The sequence below is a fragment of the Limanda limanda genome, chromosome 11, assembly GCF_963576545.1.
Source record: "Limanda limanda chromosome 11, fLimLim1.1, whole genome shotgun sequence".
Taxonomy (NCBI): domain Eukaryota; kingdom Metazoa; phylum Chordata; class Actinopteri; order Pleuronectiformes; family Pleuronectidae; genus Limanda; species Limanda limanda.
The window spans coordinates 12,968,452-12,990,824 of NC_083646.1; the positions used below are offsets into that span (position 1 = coordinate 12,968,452).

The 22,373-nt window shown below is 40.8% G+C and overlaps 1 long non-coding RNA gene across 1 annotated transcript in view; it reads left to right on the forward strand.

Moving 5' to 3' along the window:
* LOC133014698 (uncharacterized) overlaps positions 1-22,373 on the forward strand; it is a 93,612-nt gene that overhangs the window by 1,352 nt on the left and 69,887 nt on the right. Inside the window, exon 2 of the long non-coding RNA XR_009681475.1 lies at positions 708-825. This is a non-coding gene — a long non-coding RNA (uncharacterized LOC133014698). The remainder of the gene's footprint in view (positions 1-707; positions 826-22,373) is intronic.

Below are 22,373 nucleotides of genomic sequence, written 5' to 3' on the forward strand. Positions count from 1 at the left end.
TGCAATGGCCATACTGCAAAAAAAAATATTGAAATGGAAACATCATATCCTTTCTCCTGGTTCCACCCTCAAAACCCACCATATATTTTATCCCACTAGTGTAAAGGATGATTTTTCTTCATCCATCCATAGTTTGATGGTGTGTAATAAGCATTACAGCCGCACACGGCCCGGGGTGTGACTAATATAGACAGTTAGTCTTGTCAAAGCTCCTTCAACTCTATGGCTAAATAAGTGACTTTACTTTTAGGGATTATTAATTCAGTAATGGATTGGATTTGGGTTTCCCTTTTAACTCCCTTCCCTGGGACTCTGTCAGAAGGGACAGTCACATCACACTCTTGGTGTGTTCCAGCCAAAAGGCGGTTTGAAAGCTTCCATTCGATGAGAATGCCCTTTCTGTCTCTTCCAGTTCTCTGTGCTTATCGATACCGAGATGGGATCTGATCAGTGGCATTGATCCAGCTTTATCAGTCCTGACTGTCTATACGCTTGTCATTTAGAGTAATGAGCCTGTCTGCGGTTGTTGGGATAAGACACCTTGGGGAGGGATCAATAGGAAACTTATGACTAATTGTTTTAACTCTAAACTTCTTGATGGACTACATTACCCTATCTTTTCCTCTACAAAAAATCAAAATTGCTCCTTAGACTCCCAGGATGTGGCTGGAGCCTGTTTTCTGACAATTTGTAATAATCTTCCTCAGGGAGGCTGTTACACTGAGGAGACAAGTCGATGTCCCACGGTGTCCACAGCCTTTTCATCAGCCTGGTGTATGAGCCAGTAGAGGGTGTCCAAGGCCTAACTCCTGCTTCTGCCTTTTGGTGAGTCAGGCACATGTTTCTATTTGAGGCTCCAGTTAGCCTGTGTGTTTAGTCAGAACCTAAATCAACTGATCAGTACAAGCATCTGTCTCATGCTCTTATGAGTCAAAACATTTTTATTATCATTAAATGCATGAATGAATATGCAACATTCAGATAACTCACTGGTTTTCTTATCTCTTAATAAGTCATGTTTTTTGTTAATGGGAAAAAGATGGATATTTGATTCTAAGTTGGACTGCAGACCTGTTCTTCCAATAACATAGAGCAGGAGCCACACTGTGTTGCGTGCGAGCCTCCTAATGCTCCACAGATCAGGTTATTTTTGATAACAGCGAGCCATTTAAAATTTAGAGAATAAGAGGTTTTAGCCATCTATTATTCAAGATTTCTGTAGGGCCTCAAAAACTCAAGCGTTCTACAAGCTCTCTTTTCTTTTTCATGTCTCTGTCTTTCCTCCCGTCTTTCACCATAGACGCATGACCTTTTAAATGACTGTTTCCGTATTTAAATCCTCTTTTTTTTACCCAGCATGTCTCCATTAATCTGTGTATCTACACATCTAGACTATATATGCCACTACACTATACATAATATATACTATATTATGTATATTGTATATTACATTATTTCTCTACAGGAGAAAAGTGCCTGTCTAAATTCCCCATAGGCTCCCTTCTCCCTCTTAACAGTACCAAAGGTCAGGTTATAGATAAAGGGCCGACCAACAGTTTATTGTAGTGTCTACACTTAGGGACTTTCATATCTAATTCAGATACTCCAGACAGAGAGGCACCAACTTCAATTCTCACCAACTTCAACTCTTTTGTGTATTTCACCAGCGGCAAGACGTAAGGACACAATGTGATTTAGTTAGATTTAGTTTACTATCCAATAGGATGGGAACACCTACATGTAACATAGAGAGTGACAGCAACTCCAGCCATTCATTGATGTGCAGTTAGAATGGGGGACGCAGGGTGAGGGAGATAAATGGTGATGCTGTGGGAGACATCCTTAGACTTGGGGGTGACAATTGATCATGTTGCTCTGTCAGTGTTTGTATGTTGTTTCACCTTCTGGTCTCCTTGATGCATCAAGTCTACATTAAAATATTCCGCATCAGTTCTCCTTTCACCAGCTTCCAGAAAACAGAAATAATAAAACTCCAACTCCACATTCACGCCTTATGGTCAATTAGAGTCTCAGATTAACTTTACCCTGATCGTCATGTCTTTGGACTGTGGGAGGAAACCCAGAGAAAACCCTTTACAGGCACAGGGAGTACATGCAAACCCAAAACTCCACGATGGTGCTAACCACCCCATTAAATCGGTATATGACATTAATTGACTGTTATCCCAAAAACCTGGTCATCATGTCCCACTTATAATAACCTCCACTTTCTAGGGGGATGTGGCAGGGTCTCTGCAGCCCAGTAATTGTTTTGTTCAACAGAAATGTCAAAAAACAATTTCTTTTCTGACACACAAGGCAGGCTGAGGCAGTGAATATATAGAAAGTCAACCAGGCTTAGAGGCAGCCCGGTTTTAAACCATGAGTTTAGGCAGGCAGGAAATCAAATAGGAACAGACAACAGCATTCTTCACTCAAGGGACACTGCAAACAAAAGCAGACAATCTGACAGAGACTGTGGAGATGAGGCTGGAATAGTGCTGGCTTCAAATGTTTATCATGTTCATATCAATCCATATGAACACCCCCCGCCAGTGGTATGCATAACCCCAGAATCCGCTGAAAGCTCCAATTTCTCTAGTTGTATAGTGTTTGCTGATGTTCTTCCAGAAATGACAGAGGCCACGGAGGTTTTGTTTTCCCATGGATGATAAGTTAAACGTATTCAAATATTTTCCTTTGCAATTAAGCCCTTGCATTTCCTGCGACCATTGATTTTCATATCAGCGTCCACGTTGCTGTTGCCCGGCAGTGCTCTCATGACTGAGCAACTTTAATGCTAAACATACTGTGCACACGTCTTCCCAGTGTCACAACCGCTAGCTCACGAGTTCCATTTAAAAGCAGTTTAAGTAGCTGCACTGTTGATTCTGAACGAGGAGCAGTTGCAGAGAGAGATCGAGTGGCTGCAGGGCTAATTGGGGAAGAGGGAACAGGTGTGTGGATGAGCGCGGGGGGGGGGGGGGGGAGTGGGATTAAGGAGGAGAGTGTGGTGGTCGAGTCAAGAAAGGCAGGTCTGTGGGAAATGGGGGGGGGGGGGGATAGAAGATGAAGACAGGGGGGCAGAGGGGAACAGGTTGTCGAAGGACTTTCAGAGTCTGCGGCCATGTTGTTGAATTAAGATTTCTCTTAATGTAAAAAGAAAAAACAGGAAGAAATGTCTCTGAAATAAAGTATCTGGACACAGGGGGGGGGGGGGGGGGGGTCTGTATTATTTTTGTCAGTAACAGTCTTCTTGTTTATACTCTGTTGCATTTGTGTTGCTGCATCTTTCAGTGGGTTAACATGGTGCTTAACCATGCTGACACTTGCTCCAGGCTAGGTGATTGAAAACATAGGTGAGCAATCCAAGAGACAAAGGATAAATATAGAGACGGAGGAACAAGAGAGAAAAAGCAAGTTGGGGGTTACAAAGAGAGAGAGAGGGAGGGATTTCACTTCCTATCTACTGTATATCTCTGTCTCTCTCTTCCCCATCTGGAGAGACAGAGGGGGAGAGAGAGATAGTGTTTGCCCTTGCAGGTTGTAATGAAGCTGTGGAAGGATAGATGACTCGCTTTAACACAAGCAGACGAGAAATACACACTCGAAACATCACTCAGCTGACCTGTGTGTGTGGGTGTTTGTGGGTGTATCTGTGTGTGTGTGTGTGTGTGTGTGTGTGTGTGTGTCTGACAGTAGAGACTGATGCTGATTATATAGGGGACTGGACGGGGTGATAAAGGTAATGCTGGATAGATCGAGATGGTTTCGCGTTTTGCTGCTACCGTGCACATGCATGCACGTGTGTTCGTGCACATACTATAGCGCCTGCTCATGTGGATTTGCACATCACATAAACATAAATCTGTGTGCAGATATAAGGCACCCCAAGTACGCACTTTCTGTGTATATGTTCAGTCAAACATTAATATGTGAGTGTGCATGTCTGTGTGCAAGTACCTATTTAGATATGCACCTGTGATGGTGTTGTGTATTTGTGCGTGTGTGTGCGCGTGTTAGCGAGAGAGTGCATCATGGAGAGACAGATAGAGGCGTCATCGCGCTGTTAGAGGGCTTGGCGCCCTGTCAGCACTTCTACAGTTCAGCCAAGGACTCCTGCACACACTGTCCATCCATCTCCACGCGTCTGAGGGAGAGAGGAGGAGAAAGAGGGAAGGATGTACTGCCTTCTAGATGACTGGAGTCCGGGAGAGAATGGGAAAAGAGTGGATAAGGCAATAAATGATACCAAACTTCCAGATGTCAAGGACCCTGGTAAAATAATCTGCTTGTACAGCTGTTAGGGGAGCTACAGCCTCATGTCATTAGATCATGGTACTTGTGTTCTGGGTAATGCAACACGCTGTATTACTAGACTCATCTTTCCCTATAGAGAAATGAGCTGTTCTCCTCCACAGGCCTTTCTAATAGTGGAATAACCTTCTCATGATTGTCAGAACTATAGTGTAACCTCCTGTTTTCCGACATATCTGAAAGCTTATTCTTTAAATAACCCCATAGCTGAATCACGCCACTCTCCCGAGGCCCTTCTGTTGGGTTTGAAAACATTGACCTTTTCTCCTCTGCTTATGTTTCGGTGCCTCTTTTCTTCTCAGTGTACATATTATCATTGTAGGGACATATAAATGTTATATAAAAAGGGAGGATTTAAATTCGACTGATTCCACTTTGGGCTAAAGAGCCTAAAGTGTAAAGAACTGCAGTTAGAAATTATGTTATAATCAAATAATTTACTTTCACCTGAAAGGGGTGGATACAACAGAGTATTGTCTTGAGTGAGTATTGTTCCAATGCCCTAACTATCACTATAACAACTATCTTGTTATCTATCTATCTTGACCTTTTTAAAGCAATATTAATTACCGGAATACACATGTATACGTATACATACACTAACCAACACATGGCCAAAAAACACATATCCATATACAGTATACTGTTTGCACATACACACCTACCTGGGTTCCTACTCACGACTGCAAGATTGATAAGCGATACGTGTTATTCATGACGACTCCCTCATTTACATCAGATCCTCAATCAATAACCATATCTGCAGTTTTGTGTTTATTGGATTGGACAAACGGTGGGAAAATTACATAATGGCAGAAAACAGCAGAAAAACATTAAAATACATATCATGAGTGAAACATTATGGTGAGGAAGTTTTATCTTTACTCGTGGATATGTGCTTGGGCCAAACCACGGTGTAGGATGTCATCCAGTGCCCTCTTTGATTGTAAATACCTGTGTCTCACAGCCTGTGAGCACATGCTTCATGTTGACAATGTTGTCAGGTTGAGTATGAATCACGTTCTGTCACATGTCACGTTGACTCTAAACCTCTGACTCTCGTCCCTCTGTCATTCAGCCTCGCAGTTTAGAGAAAACATGACCAAATACTGAACTCAAGCTCGGTTATAATCATATCATGTGGAAGGTTACTCTCCGAGCAGTTTACCCCTGTTGTGATGCACATTGGAGATATTCGAGCAGCAGGCGGAGTTTAATGCCAGCTAAAATAGTTTGACTTGCTTCAGATTGTTAAAGGGCACAAGTGGGAGTTGGGCAGACAGAAGAAGCTGAGAGGGACAAGACTGTTTGTTTTATACGCATGCATTTTGTATGTGCGTGCCCGCGTGTGTATGTGAAGCAGACCATGTTTAACAGCTGGCCTGGGGAAATGTCATTCACCACTCGCTGTACGAGTAGTGATGTGGAGAGGAAGGGATTTCCGAACGCAGAAGCAGTTTAGCTGTTTCATCCGTAGCCTCAGTGTTTCTCCTCCCATGAAATAGGTGAGTTTGATGTCGTCACTTAAAAGGATTCCATCAGATCTGGTTTCGCTGGAGGAATATTAAAAGCTGCGTGAAGGTTTAGTGAGGATGTTTTTTTTTGGGAGGGGGGTGTAAAATTCTGATGAAGTCCGGCACCATTGGAGGGGATGAGGAAACGCTCCCGGGGTTGCTTTAGCCACGTTACAGCAGTGACTGATTTAGATTAACCTTCACACACATTCAGAGCAAGGGCAGGAATTTGTGTTGTTAACCAAAAATTTCAAAGTTCAAATCACCCTGTTGGTAGTTGTGATATTGATAATTGTTATGGTAAAGAAATATGATGAGTAGAAATTGAATATTCCTTTAAACTCTGGATTAGACCCAATTAATAATTCATACAAAAACTACCAAAGCAAATTCCAATTATCTCCTAATCTACATGTTGTGACCACATGACCGAAGTCATTTGGATTTTATAGAACCAGTAGCAGGGCAGCTTTGTGCTGTGTGGCAGCATCAGCCACTTTACTGTTGTTAATGAGGGAATAATATTCTCCCCACACACACCAAAAAAATCCAGAAATATGTCATTATGCTGATCTGCTGGAAGTGACACCATTGACACTCGTTAATTCACACTCAGTTTTCAGTGGGGGTGTCACAATATGATGTCATAACGTCTTCTTTTTTGAAGAAATTTCAAACAAAAAGCAAAAACTAATTTCCATTACCTTTTTCCTCCTGTTTGCTGTTAATTTTGACACAGTTTTTGATTAACTTGCATTCAATCTTATGTAAAACCTGTCAGGACCAGTGCCTCCTATGTGTGCATGAACATGCAATGAATGAACTAATAAATTAAACTAGGCAACTGGAAAAATAACTATTCTCCATGTGACAAGTGTGAGGTGATGAAAAACAGAATGAAATTCAAAATGTCAAGATATCTTTCTGACATTCCAAGAAGTTTCAGGAAGCTTGGTGGAAAAAAGCAACTCAAATTAATGTCATGCGCATACAAATATTGATTTAATCACAAGGTTTACTTCAAATGTATATACCATTTAGAATTAAATTAAAGCCATGATGTAGTTTTGAACATTTCCTCCAGAGCAGAGCTTCAAATCAACTCTACGAGGGGAACAAACAACACTCCAATCAACTTGTCAGCTCCATATAATTGTCACTGAAAAATCATCACTCATTAAAACTGCAAAATTCTGCACAAGATGCTAATTTGTTTGCTTGTGTTACTCAGAATATCCAACGCCAACCTGAATTATTTGGGTTTGAAACTAAATGTTCAACACGTGAGGCTGAGATGCTCGTGTTCACCTCATCAGCAAGAGCAGATAATCTCTCCCCCTTTATCTCCAGCACACTCTGGTCTTCTGTGACTTCTCCAAACAGGATAGTGATACAACAGTTTTCGTACCTCAGAGGGTGCCCAAGGGTAAACGCTCGGAAATGGGAAATCTGGGGAAGGGTGGAGATTTTGAAGGGTAACAAGAAGAGAGGCGAGATGTCCTTTTAGTCACGGGGTTATGAAGCATTTTATCACGACTTTCTTCTGAGTCTGCAGCTCCCCCTGACATTATCACCCTCACACGTTGTGAAAGCCGAACTCTGTGAAGAAACTGCAACACTGCAGTCTTCAGACAAACGCCTCAAACATTTGCACATTCCAGGCATTTTGTAGCCAAATGTCTTTGTATGCAAATCGTGGGATCAATTCGGTTTTGATGAAAGAAAAACGTACAAGTTCAGTCTGGCGGTCTGCCGTTGTTTACATTGTGTTCTAGTTTTTAACAGCTTTATAATCAAAGGCTTCCCTCTCTCTGCACCGTGTTGAACTCTGAGCTGTAATGGAGGAATAAATTGAAGTGCACAAGATCTCGGCATACAATTATGTTTTATCTCCTGCTCATTATTTCACACACATGCCACGCGCACATCCACTGCTGTGTAGACATAATGTATGAATGCAGGCAGACATGTGCAGTATTTATATGCACCATCACAAACAAATGTAGCCAGATACAGATTTTAAAAGCATGCGTGTCTTGTCCGTAAACGGACTATGAAGCATTTTACTTGTAATTAACCCTGATTCATTGATTTCTTCACACTCAGCCCTTTTGTCATTACACATTTTGAATCAAATGAATTGAAGCAGATCTGTTTGTTTGTTCGGATCTATCCCCATCCAGGGGTCTACACTGGTGCAGCTGAGGCAGTGGATGTATCGTGAGTCTCCTATTATCCCCACGACGAGGTGGACATTATGTTAATATCAAGGGTATAAGCAGCTTCAATATGAGTCAGTGATGTAGGCAAAGTTCAAGCACCTTACATAACTGCGGACATGTGGGGGTTGAGGATGTTACTATGGATTTATCTCCATTTGTTCTTTGTAAGACCTGTACCTGTTTTTCATTATTATAAATAGCGCTGTGAAATATTGCAGGGTTTCCCCTATTTGCACCTGACAGTAACAGTGTTACGCTGCTGCTGAAATATGACCCGAGCTGCTGCAATGTTTTTTCACCTGAGGAGAGGAGAGGGCTCCGTCTTATCTTTTTAGCAACTACCACTATATAATTTTTCTGCTCCGGTTGCTTCATATCCAGGTCAATAAATAAAATATAAGCAAGAAGCTTTACCTGATAAGGATGCACCAGGTAGATATTAACAACTAAATAAGAAGTGTTTATTCAGGATCATCATTTGTACTGAGACAATGATGCTGTGGTACAATAACGCTGCAGCAAACATGATCAGTGGATAAAAATATGCAAGTAAACACAGATCTATGGAATAAACACGTGGAAGATTCATCTTGAATCAACATGCACCGATTGTTGTGTTTTCTTCCTGGCGGGCAGTACAACACACAAGGGCCACTGTCTTCACGTTAATGATTTATATTATTTTGTTAGGGTTGTTTTAGAGAAACATTGGAAATTATTGATAATTCTGATGGAAGTTATATCTGGAAACAAAGACCCATAGTAATGACTAAATGGATGTATGAATGACAGCTAGTTGCCAGCTAATGTTTTTTGTTCAAAATAAAAGTATTTGTAAAGATTAAATTATTTATCATCAGTAGTTCAATAATAAGTCATTATCCGAGATCTTGAAACACATCATTCTTCCCTTGTCCACAACACAAATCTACTGCATGTACCAAGCTTATCATAATATTATACACTATCAACCGCGTATGATGTATCGCCATACTTCTGTGTGTCGGCATCAACAAATACATCAAGTTTAAACATGTGATGATGCTGCTGTGTTTTGAAGGCAGAAGATGGTGTTTATGTGGAGCTGCTTAATTAGCAGCAACAGTAATGAAGCCACATGGGACACAGTGTTGGTATCTGGACGGCCAGGGTGGGATGATTATTTCGACGGGATTTGTCCGAGAAGCTGTTCTTTTTTACTTGCTACACAAACACAGGCTCAACAAACACAATACACAGATGAATTCACACACACACACACAAAACGCTTTCTTCCCTTGATGTGCTGCCATGTGGAGGTGTGTGTTTGACCACTTATGTGTGTGTGTGTGTTTGTTTATCCCAATGTGTATCTATAATTGCGTGTGTATTAATCCGTGATTTTGTGTGTTTTTGTGTTTATGTATACCAGCTATTTGAAGTAGCGTGGATTATTTCTTTATGAAAGGTCATTTCACTGTAGAGAATTTTGTGGCTCACTGCTGAGTGAATAAAATGTCTTGCTAGCTTTCCTTTACGGAAATATCTGTTTAAATGTGAACCAACTTGGATTTCTGTATCTCTTAATATATACTTTACAAACTGAGCAAAGGTAAATTGTGATATATGTGGACATTTGCTGCTCTACTGTATGTGACCTGAATCATTAAGCTGACGGGAGGTTAGCAAACATCAGCGTCTGACTCCATGTCCATAAAGAGTCAGACAATGATGAGGGTTGTTAAATTTAAATCCTCAAATTTATTGCAGTGAGAATAGAGCGTCTCCCTCAAATTTTATGTGAACAATGAAATTTTGCCTATAGCTGTATTTCTACCCTTTATTTTGTGATAACTGTTAAGTTTAAAAAACCTTCATCCTCTGAATGTACATCCAAGCACATTTTCTACATTGTTTTGAAATGGCAGAGATCTGCACTCCTTATTTGTAGCTTTGCTTTACTGGTTATTCCTGAAACAGAACATACAACTGGTAGCTTGATACCGTCCAGGGCTCAATGAATGACTGTTGAATGTCGAGCTCTTCGATCTGCAGCATTGTCAGGCTTTTCACTTGTGTATTCAGGTTGACTCCTCCTTTCACACCTACTGTACATCGAGTGGCGTAGAGGGAGAAGTTTGCTATATGTGCATGTGTGTGTGTGTGTGTGTGTGTGTGTGTGTGTGTGTGTGTGTGTGTGTGTGTGTGTGTGTGTGTGTGTGTGTGTGTGTGTGTGTGTGTGTGTGTGTGTGTGTGTGTGTGTGTGTGTGTGTGTGTGTGTGTGTGTGTGTGTGTGTGTGTGTGTGTGTGTTATCCCAGGGAAATGCCAGTTTCACCGTTTCAAATGGTGAAGGCTGACAGTGAAGGAACAGAAACTGCAACGAGACTGACAACACACACTTTCTCCTCCTTCCTCCTCTTACCCACACCACTCTTCCCTCTAACTCCATTCTCACTCTGTCTCCTCTAAATCCTCCTCCTGTCCATTCCCATTACTGCCTCTCATTTCTCTGCACTCTCTAACCCCTCTGACTTTTCCCTCTCCTCCTCCTTGTCCATAGATAGGGTCAATATGACTGTAAGCCTTGTGTTGTACACAAATGATTCCACAGTTTGTGGTCGTAAATCAACCATTGTAAACCTGTACAATAAATCTCTAACCCTAATTTGAGACAAATAAACCAGCATTAATGCTACACCAGCGAGGAGTTTATGGTCTACAACACTGATCTCACCAAACTTTTCTGTTGGTTCCAAAATAATTTATCATTCAAAGTGGGTTCTAATAGTGCTGCTGTTTCTGTCTCAATCAGTCACTCGGCTGCAGATACTGTGTGTGATGTTTAATTCCTCACTCCAGAGGATACCGCAGAGAACCCCTCGTTATTCTATCTTCGGTTGTTTACGCTGAAGCGATTAAGCCGACACATTGCATTCCCAGTGTGTGATCTTAGATGGCATGCAGGCATTCCGAAAACAGAGGTGTTACATGTAATAGAACCATGTTGACGTGTGTCCCACCATGCCACCTTGCAGGCGTGGATCCTGCTCCGACTGCACCTCTGCTGCCGGCATGGAGGGGGAACAACAAAACCCCCAATTCCGTGTCCTTACGTTCAATCAGAATGATGAGGTGGAGTAAATATGCAACTTCCCGGCCTTGAACAGGCAATTTAAAATGGGCCTTAAATTTATGTTCATTTTCCCTTATTTATATTCAAGGCAGTGCATTAACCTGTTTTATGGAAAACACAGTGCATATTAAATGATAAAACACACCCTGAATCGTACTCTACTAAAGAATACTCAACAACTGCATATTTGCCTTTACAGACCATGGAGCGCTGAACGTCTTCGCTATAAGGAAGCGTTCTGTATCACTCTTACTTTTTTGCTTTTATTTAACAGGTTTCTTTTCATTATTCTGTCTCTGTCACCTACAAAAAAAGTGCTCTCAGTTTGAAATCTGTGCAGCAGGAATATTATAGCATTGTATTTCATCTCTATATTGAAAATAATAGCTTGAATAAAAAGGGTTTTAGGGTCTCTTCAAAGTCTTCAGGTGTTCAACAGAGACTCATGAAAGTGGCGTCCCGATGCTATACATCTCTGTCTGCATAGGAATGATCATTCCATGCCATGGTTTACGAGGACGATATCTTAAAAATGATTTACAGCCCTCTACAGCATTGCTGTAAAAATCCATGAATCATCAAGGTTTGATTTTATTACAGTCAAGCTGTGAGGAAAATAGTTCACTCTGTTACCTGAGGGTGGAGGTATTGAGCTCTGCATTGCATCTCTCGTTCTCTGCCTCCAACCTGAGGAAGCTGTGCTACAAGGTTAACATCTGTAGGAATTAGAAAGAAAGGGATGAAAGGAGAGGAAAAATAGAATGAGGAGCGGATGGGAAAGAACTGGGGAGGCTTTGAAAAAGTGAAATGAGAACAGGATGAAGAGAAATGATTGAAGAAGAGGGATTTTTATGGACTGTCAGGGCAAGGTGAAATGTAAAATATATTGAAATGGAAAGAACAATAAAAAGAAAATTAAATAAACCACTGTGGCAATTAAACGTTTGAAAGAGAGAGTGAGGGGAGGGATGGAAGACAGGAGCAGAAAGAATGATGAGGGGGAGATGGAAAAAGAGAGGGCTGCTGAAACAAGAGATCAATACTTTACTGCTGGGTGCCGAAATGGTGGTGGCAACTGTCTCCCTGAGTTTCCTCCTTAGCTAGACACACACACACACACACACACACACACACACACACACACACACACACACACACACACACACACACACACACACACACACACACACACACACACACACACACACACACACACACACACACACACACACACACACACACACAACTGTCTAAAATGTAAAGAGTGCTGCCTGTTTCACCTTTAGTCAACCTGAGCCAGACAGTGTTTGTATAACACATTTATAGACAAGAGTGTGCTTCATATACAGTAAATGGAGAAACGAGGCAAAACAAAAGTACATGAAAGTAGATAGAAAAAAAAGGAGCACAAAGTACAGAATCATATTAAATTATCTGAGCCATCTCCATGACGACAGAGTAAACTCCGTCTGCTGATGTAGAACATGAGATGTGACGAAAAAGGGCGAGAAGATTTTCACTCAATGGACTTTCTGCTTCGTCATTTTCAAAAGCGACAATTAATGATAAGATTCAGTTTTGTGAAAGCAGAACAGACCTGCTGAATAAATGAATGACTTATGAAGGAGTGTAGAGAAATTATATGATTTTACAGTTTAACTGTGAGTCTGTGTTTGAATGGAGACATTTATTATCTGAACGCTTTATTCACTGAACGCACACAGTCTCACCTTCAAATGTTTCCTCTGAATGTTCTATCTGATGAAGAACTCCTTCCCCATCTTCATCAATTGTCTCCTATCACTCTCGTTGCCATGAGGTGCGTGTGCTCATGGTGATGCCCTGGGCAAAACGATGTTTGAAACCCACTTTTCTATACCCATTACTCACTACAGGAGTTTCTCACTAAGGCAGTATAAAACAGTAAGGCCACTTACACTGATGATTTTGTCCTGCAGTCCTGATCAATATGAATATAAGATTAAATCATGGCATGGCTACTTTTAAAATCTTAATGAAAAAACTATTTCTTACTTTTTGGTTCAATCTTTGTGAAAGTTTTAAGAACTTCCATATGATAAACAAGCTGCTGATAACAAATCCAAAGAGCATCATCTCATCCACGTCTGCTGTCAGTCTGAAGACAGTCTCACCCCTTGAGTCATTTTGTTGCAGCACCGTTCTGTAGCCATGGCTGCATAAATGATCCGAAACCAGAGTTTAGTGAACACGACAGATACTGTATATGGATTTTAAGGGCTGATACGGATTCCATTTTTTGGCAGTAAAACATTTCTTATACTGTGCATCAACCAATATATATATATATATATATTATATGCTTTGGCTGAGAGGACCTAGTTTGATGACGTAGTGAAGCAGCGTGGGATCATGAGAGTATATGACGTTACCTGGACACTAGTGATAGGTTCAGTTTATGGATGAGGTAATGTATTAAAGTTTATTCACGTTCCACAGCAAATGGTGATAAATAATAATGATCCGTTACGAGCGACTAATAAAACAGTGGAAGTGATAAGCAGCTTTCTGGCAGTTTTATATGCAGCTATTTATGTATGTTGGTGTGTTGTTTGCGCTTTGTGATACTAGATGGGTCCGGTTTGGATACATTCTTGTTTTACAGTTTTTTTCTAAATCTTTTTTCGAACTTTCCTTTGCCAAATATCCTTTTTCCGGGAAGTTAGAGAGAGACGGGCAAAGCCTGCAATGAAACGTCCCGTTACCTAAAATTGTGGATTTCTCTGGGTTTGAGTATTGTTGAAACCAATTTGGATGAGGTGATAACACAAGTCAACAAAATATATAATATAGGTTTGGTCAGTTTGAGAATTGAGAATTGTTACATATTTTATCTTTAAAAAGATTGACAATGATCCCTAAGATGTTGTTTTCAAAATCTAAAAAAACCAAAGAAATGTAATTGAGGCTTAAATGTGTACAGTTTAATCATAAACTTTATTACAAATAATTATAAATAAAATACTAATTTTATGCAAATAATTTGTAAAATATACATGTGCATTCTTTATTCAGTATAAGAGATCTTCCATTTCTGCATATTGGCCAACCTAAATGCTGATATCGATATATCTGAGAAAGGCTGAGAGACTTATCGGTCAAATTCTAGAGATTGGAGTTATCAGAAGAAAAAATATTCTTCTCATTTGTCTTCTCAGGACTTGAAAGAGAAACAGGAACTCACACTGTCACAGTTCACGAGCTGGAAAGATGAAAGTCAAAAGCCCATGCTGCCCTCGCTGAGCTGGTGCGGAAAAAATGCCCACCTGTGTAGAGAGCACTCTGACAAGAGCGTCACAGACAATATACTTTATAACTGTTTGGTCTGAGACAAAGTCTACAGGAGTCACCCTCCGGGTCAGTAGTGCATGAGGCCTCATCCTCTTCAACAAAATGACACTGCACAATGCTGCCAAGTGCCAATAACCACGATATAAAGATACATAAAGCATTATAGCACCCATCAGCCAATCATATGGGAGTTGAGTAGGACACTTAGATCCCGCCCACCTAGGCAGCAGAAGACTCGAAACTTTCAGATTTACTATTTTGTCCGTCCAATATTTAAAAAAACTGGGAAATTGGAAAATAAAGCTTCCAAATCTTAATCTTTACTTGTTCTGACAAACAAGAACATTTTAATCCAATTTTTCAAATGGAAAATTTAATTGGTTACCATTACCCAGACCTGGCTGGATCTCTGCGCAGGTCACCAAACTCCATGTACCAATAACAATAATGTAGTAGGGGATATGTTGCAATTTTGCTGAGAGGAGGTCTTATCAGTCAGAGAACGTGAAATCATCTCACTTTTATCAACCAAATTGTAATTATGGTAATATTAAACATATTCTAATGTATGGTATTCTTAAAATATATATGAATGCCAACTTGCGATTGAAGTGAACACTATTTTTAAATAGTTAGTAAAGAGTGATACAGGTATTTGGGGCATTATTGAAGATCCTGTTGTACTTACAGGCAGATTCTGATCACATCGATATGTACTCAGTGAAAACAGAGGCTGCTCTTACTGTAAGCACTGCGATAACAGCACTTAACAAAGACACAGGCATTCATTATGACCAGTCCTGAAATACAGGCAATTACACGCACACGCTGTATAAACATTGTGGGAAATGAAGAGAAGGGATGAATGGACAAGCTGACCTGCAGCATTGCTGAAGCTTTAAGCTTTTTATCGTTTTTAATATCACAAACACAACTTAAGTAAATGCATAGGTTGTTATCTCCAAGGTTCTCTGAGTGCAGAGGCTGGTAATGCATGTTGATGCTCTCTCCTGATGACAGATACACCATTAAAGGTAAAGCGAGAGCAGACTCTGAACAATATACAGGCTTCAGGTTTGAAAAATGATTCATAACATAGAAAATATCTGCCTTTTTCAAACCTGCCACTTTGACTATTAGCACCGGTGGCGTTCTATTAAAGTGTCGCACTGAGCCATGATGGTGAGGTCGCTAATGGGAATCTCACCTGCGCTTTTTGTCGTGTGACATACGTTGTTCTTTGAAAAGACCCAGGTTCATCTCTTTGTTACACTGATTACATTTGATCTGGTTAGTTTTGGTTTGACGTTGCAATTGAGGGAGTGCACGTCTGGCTTTTGTGTGACATACGTAGTGTTGTCGCCATCACCGACATGTACTTGTGTCTACCTATACTTGATAGAATCGTTTGCACCACCTCAAAAATCATCAATTGCAACTCACCCCCATCTCTTATGTATACAAACCTTCCACTCAGCTTAGGGGTCTAAAAATACTGCAGGACTCTACGCACCCTGCCAAACTCCTCTTGATAACTCTCCCCTCAGGGAAAAGACTCAGGGCCACCAAAACTAGGACTTCCCGTTTCCTCAACAGAACCTACTGTAGAGCCATCAAATCACTAAATGGCTCCTCAGTCCTATATCAGCACTTTACAAACGCAAAGCAGTAACTACCACGGAATTTTATTGTATTGTGTATTTCAGTGTATGTCTAAGGACCAGATACACTAGTTTTTACTGTATTTAATTTTATTCTGTATTTGACATCAACAGATGCATGTAATGTTTTTATGGGGAGTGGGTTATGGGTTTTGTTTTGTTTTCTTGTTATGTGTTATGCTGTGATTGTTGTCTCGTCGTGGGCACACTGTGGCAAATTCCAAACAACTGAGTTGTCTGGCAATAAATTATCCACTCTTAAATCTTGGAAAGAAGGTCCACCTCCAACAAGGCAGGGGTGAAAGTGCCATTAAAGCACTCATTGCTTTCCTGTGGTCTTTCTTTAGCAGCATCTTTGCTACTTTGAAATGTCAAGGATTATTTTACTTCACCAATCTGACTAATTAATTACATATTCTGTTACATTTACATTTAAATGTGGGAAACGGGTGCAGCATTAACTTCTGAAACCAGTGGTGGTTTTGTAGATGGGTCTTGACAGTTCCTACAGGGATTGTCTGATCCAGGTTGCAGCTAAACTGCACCAACGTCATAAAATACAGCAGGAAAGACGTAAGACATTAAGTAACGCTAAGACCTTCAGAGATAACCAAGAGTGATGTATGGCCCCGGCTGCGGGCTCAGATCCAACGTGTCTTGCAGACTTATAAGTGATTTTGCCTCTGAGGAGCTGGTGAAGCAGTCAGTGTGGATGCCGAAGATTTACTGTTACAGGAATGATATCGCAAATCTGTGAAGTTTACAGCACTTAAGAAACCACTCAACCAGAAAATCATTCAACCAGTTCTGTGTTATAGACTTGTTTCATCCTTGTTAAACAACAACCGTTGACTGATTGCTCAGTGATTACAGCTCAGCCTTTTCTGTCCCTCAAATAGTTTTGTCATTGATAAACTTTCAAATGATGTGAAATGGATTTATGAAGAAGCAAGAAGACAATCGCTGTCTGCTTCTGCAGTAACGCAAAAGCCTTCACACTCGTATCTCTGAAAATCCGTTAACAGTTAACTTCTCAATGAAAGAATTGTTGCTCTCAGGGGGAAATGTTTAGACATCACACTCCCCGTCGTGTGTGTGTGTGTGTGTGTGTGTGTGTGTGTGTGTGTGTGTGTGTGTGTGTGTGTGTGTGTGTGTGTGTGTGTGTGTGTGTGTGTGTGTGTGTGTGTGTGTGTGTGTGTGTGTGTGTGTGTGTGTGTGTGTGTGTGTGTGTGTGTGTGTGTGTGTGTGTGTGTGTGTGTGTGTGTGTGTGTGTGCGCTGATTTGTCTCTTGACAGTGAATCGTCAGTCCCTGCTGAGCCTTGATGAGAACATCAAGGGGCCTTTCTGACTCATGGCTGACTGTGTGTGTTTATGTGCGTGTGTGTGTGTATGTTTTGGTTTGTCTGTCTGTCGCAGTACTTGTCAGTCTTCTCTAAGTGGATGACACTTCAGAGAAACTTCCAGATGCTTTGGTATGAATCAGCTCTTGTTATTTAGGAAGAACCTATTTGTGAGTAAGATAATGTAGCTTTGAGTGATGTAATTTTCCATTAAGTAACATTAATTAACTATTTATTTAATCTGTATCATTTTGTGACATTCATATGACAACGATATTTGTCATTTGATTTATATTTTTTAATTACTTTTTCAATAATGCAAATATTGAATAAATAATCCACTGCATCTTGAATAATTTCCATTTCTTGCTACTGCAGTAAATATCTGGTTGACTCAATATATGGCTTAGAAAATATTTATATTGATATTTACCAAAAAAAGACTGAAAAATGAATTTTGACTGATTTCTTTAATATTATTATTAATATAACTACTGTTGTTGTTGTTATAACAGTTTTATTATAGATCTATTGTCTATTATAAACCATCACTATTATTACGTTTGGCTGAACCAAACCTGTTGACATCAACCTCTTAGAAAGTCTCTTTGGTTTGTTGCTAAATGTTGAGTCTTCTTCCCGGGAGCTCTTGAGCTGAGAGCATCTGTCCCTGATGTAATACCAGGACCCAGGAGTGTTTTGGTTCAGTTGGTCGACAGCGCGAGAGACTGAGCTGAAAAAGCGTCTGAAAGCGGCGGAGCAGACTGGGTCGTTGATTCAGGGAGCCATGTGATCCAGTGTTAATGTAAAAAATATTTCTTAATGCAGCTTTAATGATGTTGGCTGCCACAATAAGAGCCTCCATTTTTCACGTGTGTCCTGAGCAGAACAAGCTGTTGCGGCACTGCATTAGTTTAGAGTGTATGTGCTTCTTCCTCTCCTTCCTCTCCTTCCTCTCCCTCCTCCCCTCTGTACTTCTCTCATTGTCCTCCCTTATTTTCTCTTTAAAAAAAACACCACTTGAGAAACACTTGCCGTTCACCTTAAGACACTGAATTTTCCTCTGCTACCTTATCAATACAAAAAAAAAGGGGAAGTAATGTACAGCACCCGCAGGTATTTGCTGTTCTGTAATTCCACGCCATTTATCAATACAAGCCTCTTGCACTGTGGATTTACATAAACCTGTAACAGCACTGCTTTATCATTTAATTGGTCCTCAGTGAAAGAGACACCTAAACATGCAAATACTTCAGCAAGCCTGTATTAAATGCAGAATACACAGTGAGAATACAAGTGGTTTTCTGACAGCCGTGGTACTCTCACTTCAATTTGTTTGCAGGCTAACGGAAATTCTCAAGTTCAGTATTTAAAGTGATGTATGACGACGCATCTCACTTCATCACACTAGCATTTGAGTGTGTGCAGTAGTGATTGTAGGAGGGAGACGTGGTCGAAGGTCTCGTCGATACACATGCTCAACTAAAAGCAAGTCCGTCTCAGCTGTCAATCATGATATTTCACACCAGTTTTATAGCATCAAATAATAATTTTAACTATTTAAATTATCAGTGTGAAAGCCCTACCTAAAATAACAGAAACCGTATTTGAGAAAAATGTATTTGAACTGTTATTTGACTTAATTTGGTCCATGTCCCATCCACCAACAAAGAGGAGGCGGTATTTATTACCTATACTGCAGCTAGCCACCAGGGGGCCACATGATGAGTCTATATATCATCAGAAAATCCCTAACTTACCTCTAAAGCATGCAATGTTTCTTTCACAACCAAGAGGATTCAGATATTTACAGCAGAAACTGTTAAAAGCTTTTGTGCATTGTGAGGCAGGAAAGATGTAGAAGTTAAAGTGCTGTCTAAATAAATGTCAGCTCTGCATTTAAAAGGACTTTTTTTTTTTTTAATACACACTGCAGTTCAGAAGTCAGCCCCAGGTCATTGTCACCTTCGGGTTTGACATTGTCACATGTTTTTCACAGCAATTCTTCTAAATGTCTAATAAGTGTGTATCTGCTACATGTAACCCTGCGACTGTGTATCCCTGAAAGTGACAGTGACTGGTAGGGTTGAGGTTGGATGACTTTATTGTTTACTCTCCATAGAGGAGTCCATTTATCATACTGAGAGGAGGAGGAGGTGTGAGTGGGAGTCGTCTGATGACATGGGCTGCTGCACCACACAGAACTGAACCGCTGTGTGTGTATACTGCTGGAAGGATTTGCAGAAAACACATTTGTTTCTGAGAAATATTGATAATAATTATAATAAGCATGAAAATGTGTCTAAACACAAAGGCAGGACAAATAAAAGGGATAGTTCAACGAAAAATGAATATTCACTCATGTTAACTGGCTATTGCCCAAGGGCATATGCATGGTACGCAGCAGCATTGCCAGTTCTGGCAGGGGGCATTCAGGTGTAAATTATGCTGTTTCATGTCTAATTTGAATTTTTGGGGTTATGGACACTCGGATGACACCACAGGGGCAGTATGGAGGTATGTTATGTTTTCTGACTGTTGATTTTCTACCTTTTATAAATTGATCAACAGTTACCTTAAATGTATTGGATTTGGCTGCAACACTCCAAAAGTGTTTTGTGGACTCAAACACTTCCCCCACCCCTCCATCGGCATAGTGGTGAGGAGATGATGAGTGAATTTTCATTTTTCGGTGAACTATCCATTTAACTTACTGCAGTTTATCCAAAAGTTCAATATCTAAAAAAGGCCACCTCATCTGGTTGGACCAAAGAAGCTAGTATGAACGCGCCCTGCGAGTACTGAACAGGGAAGCTGTAAATAAGCAGTTCATTTCCTGGAGTGACTGCATTTGTCCTACTCAAGGCATATTTTCACCTTTTTTAAGATGCCTCTATAATATTCATTGCCAAGCTGTTAACACATTAACTGGATTCTTAATGTGAACTGTACAGTTTTATCGACATGAACGCAGCCGCGGGCCCTTAGTGAAGTCCAGGGGTTTGCAGTACAGTAACTCAGCCCACAGCTACTACAGCCGTGTAAAATGGGGCTAAACGACCCCGAGGCATCCTCCTCTGTGAGCGCTCCATGAATAACCCTGCAGCTTAAGACCATGTGAAAAGTGGTCAAGGTTTAACACTGTCTTTGATTACCTGTGTCGACAAGGACATGCTGACTTAGTTCTTCTGCGCTCTGACTGATTGGGGCCCCTACGGACAGATGCACTCACTGATTGGCTCTCGGCACACAGAGGCCAGTAAGCAGGAAGTCCTCATAAAGCGAAAGGGATGTTCAATCTTCCAGCTCCCCAGACAACAACAAGCTAACTTCTGCTGAGCCTTATCTATTTCCACGGGTGTGTTGCTTTCTCTTTCTGTCTCTTTTCATTCGTGTTTGTCTAACTGTTTAAGCTCGCCTCCCCCCGCCTCCCGCCCCCCCGCCGCCTCCCTTGTCTCCATACTCCCTTCCTCCAATCATGTTGTTATCTCTCTCTCTCTCTCCCTCTTTCTGTCTCTATAACTTTCTCCGTTCGTCTCTCTCTAACAACATCTTAGACCCCACACTCTCATATCTTCCTTTTTTTACTTTTTTTTATTCCTCCTCACTTTATGTCGACACCAGTGTTCTTTTCTCTTCCTCTCTCCCCCCTTCCCTTTTTCCCTACAGCAGCTTTCTGAAAATTGTCTTCTGTGTGAAAGGAGACAGAGGAGATTGGCTCGCAGTATTCGGGTGAGAGAAAGAGACACTCTGTAAGGAGGTTGTAAAAATGACTCCTCCATGGGGAAATACCCACAGCTGTATTAAGATTTCCTCGTCTCCTTGTCTTTTAAACGGCTGCCATTCTCCAGCTAATTGTTTTGAAGCCTGGGCTGCAAATCCCCCAGTGAGATCTGGCTCCACTCATTGAATTAGCCCGGAGTTACAGAAATATCTCTCTTTTATCAATCTTTGAGGGAGAAATATCTCTTTCCACCCTCCCCATTTCCCACTCAATCTGTTCGAGTCCTGTATTTTCCACTACATACAAGCATTTCTGCTCAATTTATTTCACTGAGCAACAGGAAAAAGGGACAATGTGAAAAAGATTGGGAGGATTCACATCATGTCACAAGACTTAATCCACTGAGCCATAGGGATTCCTCCTAATACTGCAGTATCTAAATGTGCTTACTCAGACCTTATTATTTCTTGGAATGAAGACCCCAAATGGCAGGTACCTTCCCTTCCTTTCAGACAGTTTGTCATCCCCCCCATAGAATTTATGAAACCAGGGTATAGCTTAACAGTGAGGCCAAGGTTTGCAGGATACTTTGATTGAAGTTAAAGCCCAAGCACACTGAAAGCAATTTACTGAAATGCGTCATCTGTTGCTGCTAATCTGAGGCTTCTATGACACGCTGCAGGTGGCAGATGTGAAGTGTCAGCAGCTGCTTTATTTCAGCACAGTAACAGGTAGCAACACTTTTTACAGGCCAACGTCTGTAAAGTGTTTTACACACTTCTGTCAGTGCTCCAACGGTGTGCCATCTCTATGTTGAAATCTAAAGGTGGGATTTGCCGTTAATTAACATTCTAAATAAGAATACAGAGCGGAAGCTAATGGGGCTTCCTGCTTTTGCTAAAGTTAAAGGTTCAGTGTGTAGGATTTAGTGAAATCTAGAGGGGATGTTGCATGTTGCAGCTAAATAACCCTCACGTCACCTTCCCCTTCCAAACATGAAATAGAGCCTGTGGTAACCTTCAGTTGTCATTAAAACTCAAAAGGTGTTTAGTTTGTCCAGTTTGGACTACAGTCAAAAACAAAAGCCTCCGTGGAGAGGACCTGCTCCTGATGTAAATATTTGAATATATTGGGCTGATTCTAGAGTCAAGA